The following is an 18,021-nucleotide window of genomic DNA, read 5'->3' as shown; positions in this document are numbered from 1 at the left end:
TAGCAGAGAGTCATATCTCCGAGAACCTTCCCTATAGGAGTAGTGGTTAAGAATGAGCTAGAAATTTCGTTAAACTATATGATATGGCTTCTGGTTGTCAGCAATCCGTGGTATATTTATCATGTTTTCACCGGTAAAAGAGCGAAGTGAACAACACTGGAAAGAGTGGAGGGGGAGGTTGTCTAAGGGTAGACACGTCTTCCCTGCACATATGTAGGTCGACTTTTGCAGAGGAGGAAGTTTGGTTGATTTACTTAGGTTATTTTACGGATAAATGGTGAAATGTTGAGATGGACTGCACAACACACTTCATACTGCAGGTCTAGGTGCTACAGCCCCGTTGGTCTGCAAAATGCAGTCCATGGTGTACTACGTCGATAAGAGGTTGACATACGGTATCCTCAGAAAGGGTAACCCCTTGCACCCCTCTGAAAGCCCATGTAAAAGAGAATGAAATTTGCTTGCTTTCGCCGTCAACTGTACTACAAGTATAAAGGAATTGACTGAATTCAATTTATGAGAGCATGGAAATATCAGCCTTTGCTCCTTCGTTATCAGCTATCCCCCTCTATCCTCCCTGCTTATCACAATTTTGCAGCGTTCGTGGAATCCGTCATTGGGACAGCGATAAGAGAGACCGACGTCCAAGTGTGGTGTCGATCAAAGCTTTTTTTGAGGTGAAGTTCGGGCCGTGGCTGTTGCAGGGAAGATCAGGTGAGTGGTTGAAACCTAACCTTTCTACGTCTCTCCGTCTCGAACGGTCTTGCATGCAGTTGCGAACCGACTGAAGCAGTTTCTTGCGTAAGATAACGTAATGTTCGTGCTAAAAATGAGTGGAATCGTAACGGAACTGTTTCTCGACATTCGTTGGGAATGGATTCTCACGCGTCGTTCGACGACCTCACAAGGCGAGCAGGATTGTTAGAACAAAGTTCAGCTGACAGCTTCGAACCAATGCCGATGGTCATATCAGTGACGTAACCAAGCAGGGTTAGTGAGGGGTCTTTGGACAGGATTACCTTAAAACGTCGAATATCGGGAAATATAGCAAAATACGGGATTGATTCATAGAAAAACAAGGCACGTGCATCGCGAAGAGAGGTGAAACAGGTCGTCGACACCCCTGGTAGTTGACCATTCATTGGTTACAGAAAAAGCAAGAAAACTTTACGTTTATGTTAATGTGAGTAGCATGGACGTTCAAAGGTTTTCTTCCAGTAAGGGGCGAGCAATGTATTTCTTCAAGGGAGGGTAAACGAAGTGTAGTTCCCCTCATGATAGTGTTGCCCCTAAAAAAACACTCCTTCAGTTTGAAGTTATCATGTTCCTGCAACGTCCACATAAATTACTGTGACTAAAACTAAAATATATGTGTGAAAATATATACTTTTAGGTCGACATCATTTTCCCAGAGGAGTGCGTGCCCCCCCCTCCTTCAGGACATCAATTGTAAGCAGATATAATAAACACATTTCAGTTACCTAGTATTCCAGGAAAATAACCGAAGGAAAAAAAAGACTCGAAACGCAGTGCAAAAAAATTTTCAAACCATGCGAGTACTTCAACATTTCCTACCAATTAATCGAATTCCATCAGAGGGTTTTCAAAAATCTACAAATAAGATTTTTATATGAGGTCAAACAACATACAATTTGTGGCAATGAAAATCCTAATCATCCAAGCTTCCCTTGATTGCGGTTTGTAACAGTTATAACAAATTATAAGATTGTTTGAAATTTGAAAAATGAAGAGAGCATGTGCAACTTACATTCATTTTCGATGCAGTTGAGGTCGGGCGAATAAGCTGGCCATGGCATGCAATGGATTCTGCAGGATCTTCTCCAGGAATACGTACGATATGTGCCATGTTTTCAAACGATGAAACAATTTTTTGAGTACTGTAGTAATAACGATAATGATGTTATTTATTATTATTGTTTATATTAATATTATTTCGTCATCAAAGACCTAATGCTGAATCTTACCGGTTTATACTGATGCTATTTCATCAGTTCATCATTCAACTTCATCGCCATGAGGTAGAAAAGTGACGTAAAAACCCAATTGAACTGGAAAATTCTGATGATTGTTCGTGTTTGGTGAGACAAGTGGTAATGGGAGTGATAGCACCACAATCCAAGGGTTTCATGTAGGCGCTGCTAAAAATAGACTTTAGAAAAACCAATATAAACACTTGGCTGGTATGATTGTAACTGCATTAGCCGTTCGAGCAGCGCAATTGTTTCCAAACTCAGAACTCTTGAAACAGGAAGATAAGAACTTAATCAAAACAACGGAAGCAGGAGAAAGCTCGGAACGAAAAGAACAAGTAAGAAAGGAAAGACACGCGTTGTAACAGAAAACACAGCAATAAGGAAGAAACAATTGAATGTAGAATAGCAGTGAGTTTGAGGATATGGAGGTGTACATGGGACAAACAAAGAGTAATGTTAAGGAAAGGCCACAGGAGCATGCACTCTATACATGTTCATGAATACAATGGGAGGTTGTAACGAGTGGATTTACCATTGCAAGAGAGGCTGTTAACACACGTAGCCCGACACAAGAGCATTTTGGGGGCCCGCTTTTAAATGTTACAAACGGGTACCAAGTTTTGATTTGTGCTACGTCGTAGAAACATTAAGAACAATGATGTCAGTTAAGAGTTCTTTTGTTGTTCGATTTATGTTAAACAGTGCGTAAGTAGTTTTGTGTTTTGATCTACAAATACGGAAATTAAGACTCTTGCCCTAAATCGCGCGATAGTTCGATTGGAATCGAATATTGACTCAATAAACTGTCGCTTTCTTGAAAACTCGCTGTTATACTCGGGAAAATAGTGTAATACAGACGTTCTCAACATTCGTGAGAACTGAGAAGACAGCTCGGTAAATTCCATCAGTCAAAATTTTATCCGTATCTATTTTTTAAACTTTATGTACAGTCACCGGCAATAAAAATGAGATACCTAGATCCTGAAATACTGGCTTCGCTGCAATGCGTTGTGTGTTGCCTAATGCCTAACTCTCCGGCGATAGCAGAACTTTGCATTGAAAAGTTACTCTTGAAGTCGGCTCATCGTTGTAGAGTTGTAACACAGAACGCATTGCAGGGAAGGCAGTACTTCAGGATCCAGGTGTAACATTTTTATAGTAGGTAACTGTACCTCCACCGGGACTCAAACCCTGGGTCCCTTTATTACACTTAGATGCTGAAGCACCGGCTTCCCGCAATGCGTTGTGTGTGTTGCCTAACTCTCCGGCGATAGTTGATGTAATCCCAGTTTAAATTTTTGGTCCAGCCCAGATTAGTATATCTCTTCATGGTGTATAAGGGGTGACCAGGAGCGTATATTCTAGACTATCTGCTAAACCTGAAGTCTAGAGAATAATCAGAAATTGTAACTATTATCATTCATATCAGTGGGATGATGATGCTAATTCTGGGGTTGGCAACCTGATTTCTTATGAGTTGGCAACCTGATATCCTATGAGTTGGCAACCTGATTTGCTATGAGTTGGCAACCTGATTTGCTATGAGTTGGCAACCTGATTTCTTATGAGTTGGCAACCTGATTTGCTATGAGTTGGCAACCTGATTTGCTATGAGTTGGCAACCTGATTTCTTATGAGTTGGCAACCTGATTTGCTATGAGTTGGCAACCTGATTTCTTATGGGTTGGCAACCTGATTTCTTATGAGTTGGCAACCTGATTTGCTATGAGTTGGCAACCTGATTTCCTATGAGTTGGTAACCTGATTTGCTATGAGTTGGTAACCTGATTTCTTATGAGTTGGCAACCTGATTTCTTATGAGTTGGCAACCTGATTTCTTATGATTGGCAACCTGATTTCCTATGAGTTGGCAACCTGATTTCTTAGGAGTTGATAAATGTATTTCTATTCATAGCCTAGGACCACGCGACATAGTGAGATAGCCCAGATCTTGGACTCAGTGTACGCCACTGGGGGTGACACTTTCTGGAGGCACCCAAATGTCAACTGCATTTTGCTTTAGCGGCTGGACCCACGGCCATTATAATCCTGTGTGTGACTTCCAATTTCACCATATCGACGCTCATCCTCATCTTCGAAATTAGCCAAAAGTGGCATAAATGCGAAGCAAAATACTTCATTCATTCCTATCTGTTCATAAAGCAGACATATTCGACCTTTCTATTTCCCCACTTGTTACATCTAAATGATGCACTCATCGGCTGTGTAAACACTTCCGACTACGACTTTTTACCCTTCTGACTGCACGCTGTGAGGAATAATGGAATTCTTCTGTCCCAACAAGGACACGTTTTGCCTGAAAAGGCTAGAGGACTTCTTGAGCTGGCGATGGGCTATTTAGCACTGGGATCGCCTCTGGCCATGCGCCATACGCGCTCGTCTCTGGAGAAAGTTGTTGTCTCCCCCTCCCATCCATCTCTCGAATCCTTTGCAGCTGATTGACACGGATCAGTGTTTGTAGACGAAAAGAAATCCTCGTCCGCCAAGGGAAAATTTCAGACGGTTCACAAAATTGAAAAGCTCTACCCTGCATAATGCCATGCGGAGGTAGCCAGAAGTGGAGGTGATTTTACCCTCTAGGGTACAACCACTTTATGCAGATACATAGATAGAAAATTGTCCCCTGCCATTCTCTTACACGTGTTTTCATACAAATTTCATTCAGGACAAACAAACACGAACATCGATGTATTACATGAAATTCGAACCAGAAACCCTTATTGTCGTATCTCGCTGTGTTAATCACTCCGCTACGGAGCTGGATAAAGCTGGATCACCACAGGGCTGGCTACCAACTATAAAAATAGCTTATATCGAAATTGATAGTAAATATGGTTAAAACAAACAGTTTAAAATATATATTTTTCATTTCTAATATTAAACTTTGCATAAATACTTCAAATTTACTTGTTAAACAAGAAAATACATAGTCATTTGCACATTTTTTTTTATAACTTTTACTCTCCTCCTCTTCCACGCACATTCCCGTAACTTTCAGATAAAAATATCATTTTTGAAATTTGGATATTGTGGAATCATTCATTGTTCTAAAATTATGAAAACACATTTTTGAGACATCGATTTTTCTTACTTCGTTTGCTCTTTAGAATTCTAAGTAACTATATTTTTTTTGTCATAAAACACTCGACAATCAAGTGAATCTCGCAAAACCCATGTTACTGTCTTGATTTGTGGATCTCATAGTAAACTATAGGTCCAGTCCCGATTAGCCTAACTGTGTATAAAGTGGACTCAAATGCTTACAATTCTTTGTAATAACCCATTCAATGTGTAACCATTACATGCACGGAATAGTAAGTTTCACTTGAAAGTAATTTTCGACGGAGGCATGTCCTCAGGTACATTCCTGTTCCTCCATTTCTGTTGGAATAGATTTCTGTGGTTATTGCCTTTTGTGGTTGGAGTCACTCAAATGTCTACCTGTACGATACCCTGGGTTGCATTCATGTAGACTAACGAGGCTCTGGTGTCTCTATCCACAACCTGTATAATCCGTGGTGCGGCTTGTGTTGTGTCCTGTCATTGTGTGTTTGCGATTGTCCTATCAGCAGTTATGTCCTCATCTTCGCGTTTAGCCAAAGGAGCAGAAAAGCGAAGTAAAAAATAAACAGTCGCTCATCAGCTGCAGAAATCACAGCATTAAAAGGGAAATTTTGAAGAGAGATTTCCCTCATTGGATGGCATCACTGCGACCCATCCCGACCCGTCTTCAAAGGCTCCCGGAAGATGAGCAAACATGGAGGACAAAGAAAGAAGGGAGAAAGCGAATCGTGTAAACGTAAAAAGAAGGAAGCGCAAATTGAAAGTTATGCGTGTATGCAAGGAGGTGGGGTGGCCATGCTCCCCTCACGTTTCCCATCAGGCGACGCCTCTGACGGGTTTCATTCCTTTGACATACACACGTGCACCTGGGGGTCCCACCACTCCCAAGATGTACACATACACGTGTCTCTGAATACTCGAAGCTGATTTCACAAATCTCACGTTGTAATCAAAAGGCCCAGGGTTCGATATTCGTTGGTAATTAAAGCAGTTCGGATCCCACTTTAATATCTAGGACCAGTCTCGATTAGCCTATCAGAACATGAAGAGAACTAAAAACAAACTTTAATAAATTTTAAGTATCAACAGAAACTTACCTGAATTTCTTTTCGTGTGTTGTTAAGAAATTGTTAGCAGGTTGTAAAGGTCAAATTATCGCCAGAAATATAGATTCGGGTTCCAGTTTGAGGTGTCCATTTTATGCACAGATAGGCTAATCGGGACTGAACCTAAAATTCATGAAATGTTGCGATTTAGTCACTATCAGTAACTCTTCCCTAATAAACGCGAATATGTGTGCACTTTCCGGATCTATTCTTAATTTGTTTAATTAAGAAGAATTCCAGATTTCACCGAATTTGACGTCATTTTTGGTTCACCAGTTTGATGCACGCTGTTGAATTCTGGAAAACGCGGCAAAGTGTTTAAAACAATGTGTTCTTAGTTTTATCTGCTGGTCGTATTAAGTGCTGCTGTAGAAGTGCAATTCCAAAGATTATCGCTTCCAATCCAAAGGTTCAAGATTGAACTGCAAGACCATTTTCGCAGGATGTTCGCTTCAAATACGGTCTTGCATCTTTCGGACACGGTCTTAATAGCGTGAAATGGTGGAAGCGCTTTATCGGAGGAAAGCATTTTGTTAGTGATGGTCGCAGAGCACGCTCCGGGCAGAAGACCTCTCGCTTCCTGGTGACCCTCGGGGTCAGGGGTCAGCGCCTCTTTGTTCCCGCTGCAGGCAGGAGCTGGCGAGAGAAAAGGGAAATGGAAGAAAGTAGCCGAGGAAAACTTCTTCGGAGTTTGAAGACTTAATTCCAAGATTTCTCCTGGATCGAACGCTCGAAAGCACGTACTGGCAATACATACATCGTCACGATACGCGATTGACATTATCAAGGCTGTTAACCTAGAGGCTCTTTAACGCTAACGATACTGTGCATCGGTGGCAATGCTAGGATGGGGTCAAAGGGGCACGGGCCCCCCTTCTAGTTTCGTTCTGTCAATATCTTGAAAATTGTTTCAACAAAACTTCGAAATGACGCAATGAAGCTTCACAAAGACAACGTAATTTCTTTTAGCAAATAAGAACTAATGAAAATTTATTTTTCTTCCTTTGTTGTTCTATTTACTTCTTGCTGTGTTTCTTTTTTCAATGTGTCAATTTTAGGGCTGAGCCAATAAAGATGCCTATGTATCGGCCGATAGAAGTGGTATAGGTTTCTGAATGTATGGGTTGGATTTCATTTACAGATACTGCTCGATACTTTCCCGTGGTTTTGATCGTTCGTAGGGTCTGCAAAAATGCTACCCGATACTCTCACGGAATATAATTATCCTGAAACTTTTGCCAATATTATGTGGGAAAACCGTATTTTGTAATAACACAACATATATTTTTCTATTCTGATATAATTTTTTAATATTTTAAATCAAAACTCTGGTAAATTCATACTTATAATTGGAGTAGAATACTAATACTACTAACCTCTAATATTAATATTTTGAATAACTTTTAATCGTTATAATTTTTCAAGCATTGGTATCGGTATCTGTGGGAATCGGTTCAAAGTGGTGTCTGCTTAGCTCTAGTCCGTCTAGTTGCGAACTCATTACTTGCAGAAAAGCACCAGTTGTATAGTTACATACCCCTCTCCTCCGTACTAGGTTTTTTTAGAAAACAATGTTTTGACTAGACCTGTTAATATGCAAATGGCAAAATAATTTTGTAATTACTTCTGTATCCAATACTCTGCATTATATTAACTTTTGTACTTCTGATAATAATTGTTCACCCCATTTGTTCTAACCTCCCCCTTGGTCCCCATTCAATGCAAGACGACTCCGAATCCAAAACGACTCCCCCCCCCCCATTTTTCAACAAGGGATTACAGAAAAACTATTTTCAAAACTTATGGTATATCACACTTGACTACGAAGTTTAAAAGTGAAATCTACAACGTCTTACAACAATTGATAAAAAAATGTTCGCCACAACACTCACTACGTGCTATCGCACAACAATGCTCAAAGCGCATGCGAACGTTCAAGGATAAAGCGGGTTCTGTTCAGTAGATAAAAGAAAAACTCCACATCGAATGCCTCGAAAGCAAGACGACCCCAAACTTCTGGGCACGAAATTGCGGCAAAAAACTCGTCTTGGATTCAGAAATATACGTTATATTAAATCGTCTTTTCAAAGTCCACTCGACAAAGAATTCAATCCAATATTTATTTCATGAACGTACCGCGTTCATGAACGTACTCACCTATGGCTATGCCGTATGCACTTTATAAAGATTCTAAGAATCATTCTTTGTGCAGGATCAAACATTCAAATTTAATTTTTCCGACCTCCATGGTGACGTGGTTATCACAGCGTGCTATGACGCCAGGGGTCTCGGGTACGAATCCCAGCCTGCTTTTTGTGAAATCAATTTCATATCATCACCCATCCATATCTTCGCTATTAGCCTAAAGTGTCAGAATAGCGAATTAAAATATTATTTTAATGAAATTGGTTTTCTCACTATATATATATATATATATATATATTTGTAATTGTAATATTGTGTATATGTCATATATCATCACAAACTGCTGTATTAGGCATGTACGCTGTTTTTCAGCAGTGAAATCAAATACTTAATTAAATAAATATATAATGTTTTTTTTTAAAAAAAAACGGTTGCGTCCCGTTCTTGTATACTGACGGTTAAATTTTAACGGTACACTTGTAAATGTTACGGTAACTCCCAACAGCGTGGACTTTCCTTGATTTCTTGGGAGAAAGCTATGACACTTCATTCCAGATCAACTCGAGTTTCTCTCGACAAAAATAAATTACCATTACATGGGATTCGATTTTTCATAATGACTATCAATTAATTCATATCACTCGCTGGAAACAATTTCCTGCGCCTTATCACCGCACGATTATCCACGTTGCAACTCATCTAACGGAATCTTATCTTGCAGTTGATTTCCACGCCGAGATTTCCTTCCTAGCTCTTTCCCTCGACTGGCTCATATACCGTGGGTATATTTCGCATGGACTTTCTTCATAGTCATTTCATTTTTCAGATATTTTTAATGGGAGGAAATTACGTTAGGAATGTAGCTCTCGAATCGAAACCATGCTTGGATCTCAACTTACAAAAGCACAATTACTTTATAATATCCGCAGTGTTGGGTCGTCGCCTTCTAATCAAGGGGTCCCGGGTTCGATTCCCGGTGGAGGCACATAGTGGTTTGGATCCCACTTTAAACTGTAGGTCCAGTCCCGATTAGCCATACTGGCCATACTGTGCATAAAGTGCACTTAAAACACTAAATCAATAAATCAATCAACTTTATAATATCTATGTGATAATGTCTGATTACATAATACAAAGGAGTAATATGAAGAGTTTATATAAAGGAGCTCTTAGAGCATAGTGTACTTTGTGTAACTTTAGTTTTCTCTATTATTAGTAATATTGTTTGTAGGGCCACCGAGTCGGTAGAAATTTTTGAAGCGAGATCAAGCAGTTCGTATAAATTTTAATAGCAGAAACAATAATTGTTATTTGATTATTATTATGTACGGAAAATGACAGACTATTATTTTTGTTTATGATAAACTAATAACAATAATAATAGCTTATAAATTTGAATACCAGAATTATTAATTATAATTATTTATTATAAACACATATCTAATAAAATATTTTATTTACTATAAATTAATAATAATGAACTATTATTTTGTCTATTATAAAATAACAATAATAAACTGTTATTTTTGTTTATTATAAAATAATAATAACAAGCTATTATCTTGTTTATTATAAACTAACAATACTAAACTGTTATTTCTGTCAATTTATTATTATTATATTGCGCAGATCCTTATACTTGATACATGAAATGGGTGATTGTCCAGACAAATATTAATCTATATTTTATCACATTTAATTCTGTTAATATTCTGTAAAGTATAGTTCAGAGGCGTCTCGTGAACGCATGCGGTGCATGCTGCGCATGCGTCAATTATGGGAAAAAGGACAGCTTGCTCTACGACGACATTCATGAGCATTTCCACATTCTAATTTCTTCATATATGAGAAGTATTTATTTTACACGAGAGCGCTCAACTAAGCTTATATTACATTTCTTGAATCTGAAGTGACGCATGCGTCAATTGAGTGAAAAGAATTATTACTTTCTTTCACTTCAGATCCAAGAAATGTAATATAAGCTTAGTTGAGCACTCTCCTGTAAAATAAATACTTCTCATATATGAAGAAATTAGAATGTAGAAATGCTCATGAATGTCGTCGCAGAGCAAGCTGTCCTTTTTCCCACAATTGACGCATGCGCAGCATGCAACGCATACGTTCACGAGACGCCTATAGTTACTCTGTTTTGCAAACATAATTCAATAGAAATCTTGGAAACTTGGGGGAAAATTTAGTCATGAAGTTTACGTTGTGTTACTTATGACATTCATTTTTTGAAACCAACATGGTATGAAACATTAATTTTGATCTTGTTTCTGCATTTTACGCTCAAGTTTTTCAGTTCATTTTTCCCCTTCGTTCTTTTCCTGGAATATTAAAGTGATCTAATTTATATTATTTACTATAATGACTATCACGTTTGTGGCCAGAGCGTCTCTAAAATTGCCTTTGCAATGGTGTCACCAGGGAATTTTGTTCTGATGGATTCAATGGTGTAGAAGTATTTTTAGCTAGATATTTCGATGGACCTTCCTGCTAAGATTATCTTTTTCTTCTCTTTCCAATTCTCTCTGTCTCAACTATCTTTCTTTCCTTCTTGTTCTCTCATTCCGTTTCTACTTCAAATTCTCTGTTTTTCGTTTCCTATTTCCTTTATTTCCTTTATTTTCCATTTTTCATCTTCTTGGACTATCATTTCTGTTTCTACTTCCTAAGCTTCTCTATCTCTCTGTTTTTCTTTTCTGTGCTCTTATCTTTTCGCTCCTTTTCTTTCTAAATATATCTGTCTTTTCCTATATCTCTATACTTCTTCTTCTTTTTCTCTTTGTTCTAGTATCAATCTTTTAAGCTTCTCTATTTCTAAGCATCTCTTCCTTCTTTTCTTTCATTTTCTCTCATACCTTCTGTTTTCCTCTTTATCTTGCCTCTTTCTTCCTTAACTTCTCTCTTTGTATCTATTTTCTCTTCTGCTTATCTGTTTTTCTCTTTTCCTTCTTTCTTTTGGCTCTTTCTTTTGCTTCTCTGTTTCGATCTCCCTCTTTCTTTTTCGTTTCTCTACTTCCTCTATTTTCCTCTTTCTCTTTATTCCTAAACTTGTCTATTCCTTTCTACCTATATGTTATTCTATTTCTCTTTCTTCTATTTTCCAGCTACCTTTGGCGTGAGCTTCCCTATTTCTATCTGTTTCTCTTTCTTCTATTTTCCATCTTCCTCTGACGTGAGCTTCCCTATCTCTATCTGTTTCTTCTATTTTCCATCTTCCTCTGACGTGAGCTTCCCTATCTCTATCTGTTTCTTCTATTTTCCATCTTCCTCTGACGTGAGCTTCCCTATCTCTATCTGTTTCTCTTTATTCTATTTTCTATCTTCCTCTGGCGTGAGCTTCCCTATCTCTATCTGTTTCTTCTATTTTCCATCTTCCTCTGACGTGAGCTTCCCTATCTCTATCTGTTTCTCTTTCTTCTATTTTCCATCTTCCTCTGGCGTGAGCTTCCCTATCTCTATCTGTTTCTTCTATTTTCCATCTTTTTCTGGCGTGAGCTTCCCTCTCTCTATCTGTTTCTTCTATTTTCCATCTTCCTCTGACGTGAGCTTCCCTATCTCTATCTGTTTCTTCTATTTTCCATCTTCCTCTGACGTGAGCTTCCCTATCTCTATCTGTTTCTCTTTATTCTATTTACTATCTTCCTCTGGCGTGAGCTTCCCTATCTCTATCTGTTTCTTCTATTTTCCATCTTCCTCTGACGTGAGCTTCCCTATCTATCTGTTTCTCTTTCTTCTATTTTCCATCTTCCTCTGACGTGAGCTTCCCTATCTCTATCTGTTTCTTCTATTTTCCATCTTTTTCTGGCGTGAGCTTCCCTATCTCTATCTGTTTCTTCTATTTTCCATCTTCCTCTGACGTGAGCTTCCCTATCTCTATCTGTTTCTCTTTCTTCTATTTTCCATCTTCCTCTGACGTGAGCTTCCCTATCTCTATCTGTTTCTTCTATTTTCCATCTTCCTCTGACGTGAGCTTCCCTATCTCTATCTCTATCTCTATCTGTTTCTTCTATTTTCCATCTTCCTCTGACGTGAGCTTCCCTATCTCTATCTGTTTCTTCTATTTTCCATCTTCCTCTGACGTGAGCTTCCCTATCTCTATCTGTTTCTCTTTATTCTATTTTGTATCTTCCTCTGGCGTGAGCTTCCCTATCTCTATCTGTTTCTTCTATTTTCCATCTTCCTCTGACGTGAGCTTCCCTATCTCTATCTCTATCTGTTTCTTCTATTTTCCATCTTCCTCTGACGTGAGCTTCCCTATCTCTATCTGTTCCTTCTATTTTCCATCTTCCTCTGACGTGAGCTTCCCTATCTCTTTCTTCTATTTTCCATCTTCCTCTGACGTGAGCTTCCCTATCTCTATCTGTTTCTCCTATTTTCCATCTTCCTCTGACGTGAGCTTCCCTATCTCTATCTGTTTCTTCTATTTTCCATCTTCCTCTGACGTGAGCTTCCCTATCTCTATCTCTTTCTTCTATTTTCCATCTTCCTCTGACGTGAGCTTCCCAATCTCTATCTGTTTCTTCTATTTTCCATCTTCCTCTGGCGTGAGCTTTCCTATCTCTATCTGTTTCTTCTATTTTCCATCTTCCTCTGGCGTGAGCTTTCCTATCTCTATCTGTTTCTTCTATTTTCCATCTTCCTCTGGCATGAGCTTTCCTATCTCTATCTGTTTCTTCTATTTTCCATCTTCCTCTGGCATGAGCTTCCCTATCTCTATCTGTTTCTTCTATTTTCCATCTTCCTCTGGCGTGAGCTTCCCTATCTCTATCTGTTTCTTCTATTTTCCATCTTCCTCTGACGTGAGCTTCCCTATCTCTATCTGTTTCTCTTTCTTCTATTTTCCATCTTCCTCTGGCGTGAGCTTCCCTATCTCTATCTGTTTCTATTTCCGTATTCTAAACGATCCTGAATTTGTCTCATGTTGCAATTTGGATGAGCAACAATGTGGGCTAGAGTCCACCTTTTCCCACCCGGTGACAATGCCACAACAATAGCTCATCAGCTGTCATTGTTGCTTCGCGGTTTCAGCGACCGAAAAAAACTACGAGACGTTTAAATTATGCGCGTGGCACGTCAGAGTCTTCATTACAATCCATTAGGCACTTAAATGTTTTCTTCTCCTCCGATGATAAATAGCGCCGCAGACGGAGAAGCGACCGAGTCAGGAAACGCGTAAAAACATTAATGTATTCTCGAGGTTGCATCTTCCTAGTTGGATCAGTCGGAAAACAATTAATTTTCATGTTTATTGCATTGTTTGCTCGCCTCTCTCGCTTTCTCCGTTCCACTTCTTCGCCTTCCGTCATCGGAGCCAGGCCCTACGCACGGACGCAACGGGGAAGGTCAGAGGTCGCAGCGAACAAAGGAAGATGCTGTGGAGATTTCGAATGTTGCAACCAAGTCACGAGGTTTAAATGCCAGTATTGGGGAGCAGGGGGTCCTCTGGGGACTGAGTGCCTTACCAAATGTTTTCGTGTCTGTGGCGGAGTGGTTAACACATCGCGCTACGACACCAGGGGGTCCCGGTTCGACTTGATTTGATCTTACTTAGATTTTCTGCCACTTTTGGGTAATCGCGAAGATGAGGATGATGACATGATGAAAGTAATGAAGGGACACTCACAAGGAACACCCATGCTAAGGCAGGGATTCGATCCCGCGATCCCTGGAGTCGTAGCGCGCTGTGCTAACCACTCTGCCACGGAAGTCAGCTATCCCGGGTTCGAATACATGCCCGGGCATAGGTGTCCTTTGTGAGTGTCCCTTCACCACTTTCATCATGTCATCATCCTCATCTTCGCGATTAGAAAAGTGTACATTAGCCTCACATAGTAATGCTGCAATTCGCTTCCTTATAGCCTACATCGCCTTTGTCCAAGATGCAGTTAAATCGACATTTTTCGATAGTTTATAAGTAGAATGTTTCTCTTACTTCTTGTAATTATTTTTTAATTCTTCTTATTGAAAGTTTAAACTTTTCTCATTAATATTACAAAGCTTTACAGTGCAAAATGGCGCTGTATAAATTAGACAGTACTAATAAATTCGTTGACTGTTTAAGTTTATAAGATTTTGATATCAGTTTATTCTGCAGATTTTTAATAGAAATAATAAAATAATGTTTACATTACTCTAAGTGAACTGTGAGTAAACTTTCGTAATCGGAGCACGTTATGCGCGATTACACAGTCACACTCGTAGCTTATCAGAGAACAAACAGCAGTATCTATCCCCCCTTCAAGAATATGCATTACATAATCTGTTCATTCAGATTGGTCCAAATCTAACAAGTGCATATGCAGCAATGGTCTTAGACTGTGATCTCTCGTTGTCAAGGTTAGGACAAATGAGGACGCAAATAAACTGCGGAATACGTTTTCTGCTATCATCGTTGTACACTTAAAGAAATCTAAATAGTTAATTATTGATTGTTTTATCAAAATATTTCAATAAATTTGTTACATTTCCAATTTGGTTCATTTCAGTATTTACACTTCCCGTCCTTACATCGTTTTTACGAAAGTAAGGGAGGATAAGGACTTACGAGGCACTAGGAACTCTTAAAATAGGGAGGCAAAAAGCGCCGAAAAATACTGAATAGGCATTAAAAGCGATGAACGTCGACAAATTTTTGATTTTCACAGATTAAGTCCTCAAAAACCAGTTATCTTCGAATAGACGCTCGACTAAAACAGGCCAAATCAGTCTCTATAAAAACTCGTGTATTGATTGCCCTCAGAAATGACCTGAAATGATTTTTAAACACAAAACCCAACATTTATGTCAAAGGAACAAAATGGAATTTAGGACAAATCTTCAGCAACCTAACCAGTTCAGCCCACCCACCGTCACTGATACTGGACATTTCGTAATAATAATACTGATACTAAATTTCAAAAATGAGCCTTTCCCCACTTTAATAGAAATTTGTATGTGCATATCCGTGTGCATGTTTTGAAAAAATATAACATCGTCAAAACCCCACCTCAATTATGTTCTTGGACACGCACCTGCTATTATTTGTTCGGTTTTTGATTGATTAATTGATTCATTTGTTTTATTTTATTTCCCTTTTGTGCCAGAAAAGTCTTCCCAAGGATACAACAATAATAATAATTGGAATAAAATTATTTATATTCATTAGCTTATAACTAGGCCTCGGATTTTTAGGTTCTAAAAAGTGTGCTTTTAAGTTTCTAAAATAGGCTCTAAAAATCCTAAAATAGGTTCTAAAAACCTTAAATTAGGCTCAAAAAATCCTGAAATAGCTTGCAAAAAGACTTAATTTGGTACAAAATTCCTGAAAAATACTGATTAGATACAATCGTTAAAAACAAAATTTCACAAAAAAAACGTAATAATGAAATATTAATTCTCTAAACAAATTTTCATTTCTTTATATAATTTCAAAATTATCTACAAATTATTATAATATTGCACTTGTGCTGTTAGAAGAAGTTACTTGTTGATATGAAAAATGAATTACGTATGTATAAGTTGCTGCACAATATCAGGGTTTCTACTCACTTGGAATTCCTTGAATTCCGGGATTACACGTGGATTATTGGCTCTGGAAATTATTCATGAATTTTGACAAGATATGAAATAAGGTACAAGCGGATGTTTCCTCTATTCCATTTTTTTCCCCGTAGACGTGAAAAATTGCAACTTTTATTAACCCAAATCCAATTAAATTTATTCATGTTTATAAATGCCCTGAGGCAACTTTATCTCAGTTTACTTTTATTTCATTCATTTTTTGAGGATGAACAAGAAAGCTACACAGAAAATAAAACAAAAATTTCTCAATCCGTTTGCTTTGTTAGTGTCTTTACAGAACAATGTATCTGACAAACGAAAGATTATTACAAAATAATATATCTTGAAGTTGATTAGGTATTTTTTTTGTTACATTGAAATCATACAAACCCTTTATATTGTCAATATTTTTGTGTATGGAAGGTAGGGTGAGAGTCGGTAATACGTAAGGTTGGAATAGAGAAAACATCTGCTTGTATCTTTGAATTTTTGGAAAGTTCACCTTGAAAACCAGGAATTAAACTTGAATTTTATCATGGTCCTAGTGACCACCATGATTTTTTTTGCGTTATCCACATTCAAACTCCACCTTTTGTCTGTGACTATCATTTCATGTGCTGAAAATTATCTTTCAACAGAAACATAGTCAGTAGTGCTAATTTGAATGCTGAAATATTACTTCGCAAGGCGTGAATGCCAAAAAGGACCAAACTGACGCGAAAGTGAGCAAGGCCACACAGATCAGAAGTTTGTACTTGGGACTGTGCAGGAAGTAGAGACGATTGGGTGCCAAAACTGAGAATGGGGAAGGGGGGAGAACAATTTACTTTATCTTAGTAGGCAAGGCTTAGCATTAAGAGTCTATAGTGCAGGGGTAAAAAGTAGGGGGGAACTGTCCCCTTTCGCCACCACTGCCTGCAGGTAACAGTGACGTCAGACATTTTTGTTTTGTTTAAAGCTTTGATAAACATCATACACTTGGAGGGAGGGAAATCGACAGAAAACATGTTTCAAACACGCCAGGCATTGAAATATTTCACCACCAAACCTAGTAAATACCTCTGTGAGATATCAAAATTCTGTAAAACCTAAAAAAAATATAAAAACCTAAAAAAAAGGTTTAATTCAGGCACATAAACCTAAGATAGGTTCAAGCAAAATAGATTATTTTAGGCACTATAAAACTTAGTCAGTTGTTTCCCAGATAGCACATAATCTTGTGGCAAGCTTGCGATAGCTTCCTTTTAGCTTGTCAAAGCAAGTTTGACATGGCAAGCTGGACGTACGCCTGATGCATGTGATAACTAGCGTGATAGGATGCATTTTTAAAAAAATAAAACAATACAGACACCCATTTAATATAACAATAGAGATACTTATTAAACATGAACAATAGTGACAAAATAAAATAAAACCGAAATACAGTGGAAAGAATTCGTGTGAATAAAGTACCAAAGCTTTTATTTCATGCGGCTTACACTAGATGGCAGTACGACTCAAATGTAAAACAAACATAAGTTTTAGTAGCATAAATAAGGATAACTTTGATTGATTGTAGTTAGTGAAGAAATGTGTTTTATTATCCTTAGAAAGATGTGTGAATATTGAAGTTGCAACGAAGATCAGAAAATAAAATGTGGTGAATAAAATATTTTTATCCCAGACTATATAATCAGTACTTCAAAGAAAAATTTATTACCAATGTATAGTTTGAGATTGATTAGTTCAGGGAACTCTTCAGACTAACTATTGCCTATTTTGGGGGAGCATGAAAAGTTTTTATAAGCTGCAAAGATAAACTGTGACGTTACAAACATGGGTGTTTGTTGTTAATTAGCCCCAATTGTTTCTAATTTTGGTGTTATGCATATATGTGTATACAACGTACATTACAGCCATGTTTATACAGAGATTTACACAAATTTAGCTTAAAGATACACATTATGGCTTACTTTGAGCATTGCATTTTGTAAGCTTACATCTTTGGTGGCCGCGGTGGCTCAGTCGGTAACGCGTCTGACTACCATGCTCAAGGTCCCGGGTTCGATCCCCGGCCGGTTCAAATCCGGGAACTTTTCTAACGGTGAAAGCGGCCCCGGCGCCCACCCAGCGTCGAATAACATGGGTACCTGGGGGAAACCCTG

At 38.3% G+C, this 18,021-nt stretch overlaps 1 protein-coding gene across 3 annotated transcripts in view; it reads left to right on the top strand.

Moving 5' to 3' along the window:
• The first annotated feature begins 620 nt into the window (after window positions 1-620).
• LOC145978052 (polyamine-transporting ATPase 13A3-like) overlaps window positions 621-18,021 on the top strand; it is a 104,680-nt gene continuing 87,279 nt past the window's right edge. For all 3 annotated transcript variants that reach the window (XR_014440650.1, XR_014440651.1, XM_083110458.1), the window contains exon 1: window positions 621-714. The gene's annotated coding sequence lies outside the window, so the exon portion shown is untranslated. The remainder of the gene's footprint in view (window positions 715-18,021) is intronic.

This window comes from Lepisma saccharinum, chromosome 24 (assembly GCF_977018435.1).
Source record: "Lepisma saccharinum chromosome 24, izLepSacc3.1, whole genome shotgun sequence".
Taxonomy (NCBI): Eukaryota; Metazoa; Arthropoda; class Insecta; order Zygentoma; family Lepismatidae; genus Lepisma; species Lepisma saccharinum.
The sequence above is the reverse complement of the archived record's forward strand: the minus strand, read 5'-3'. Positions and strand labels throughout refer to the sequence as shown.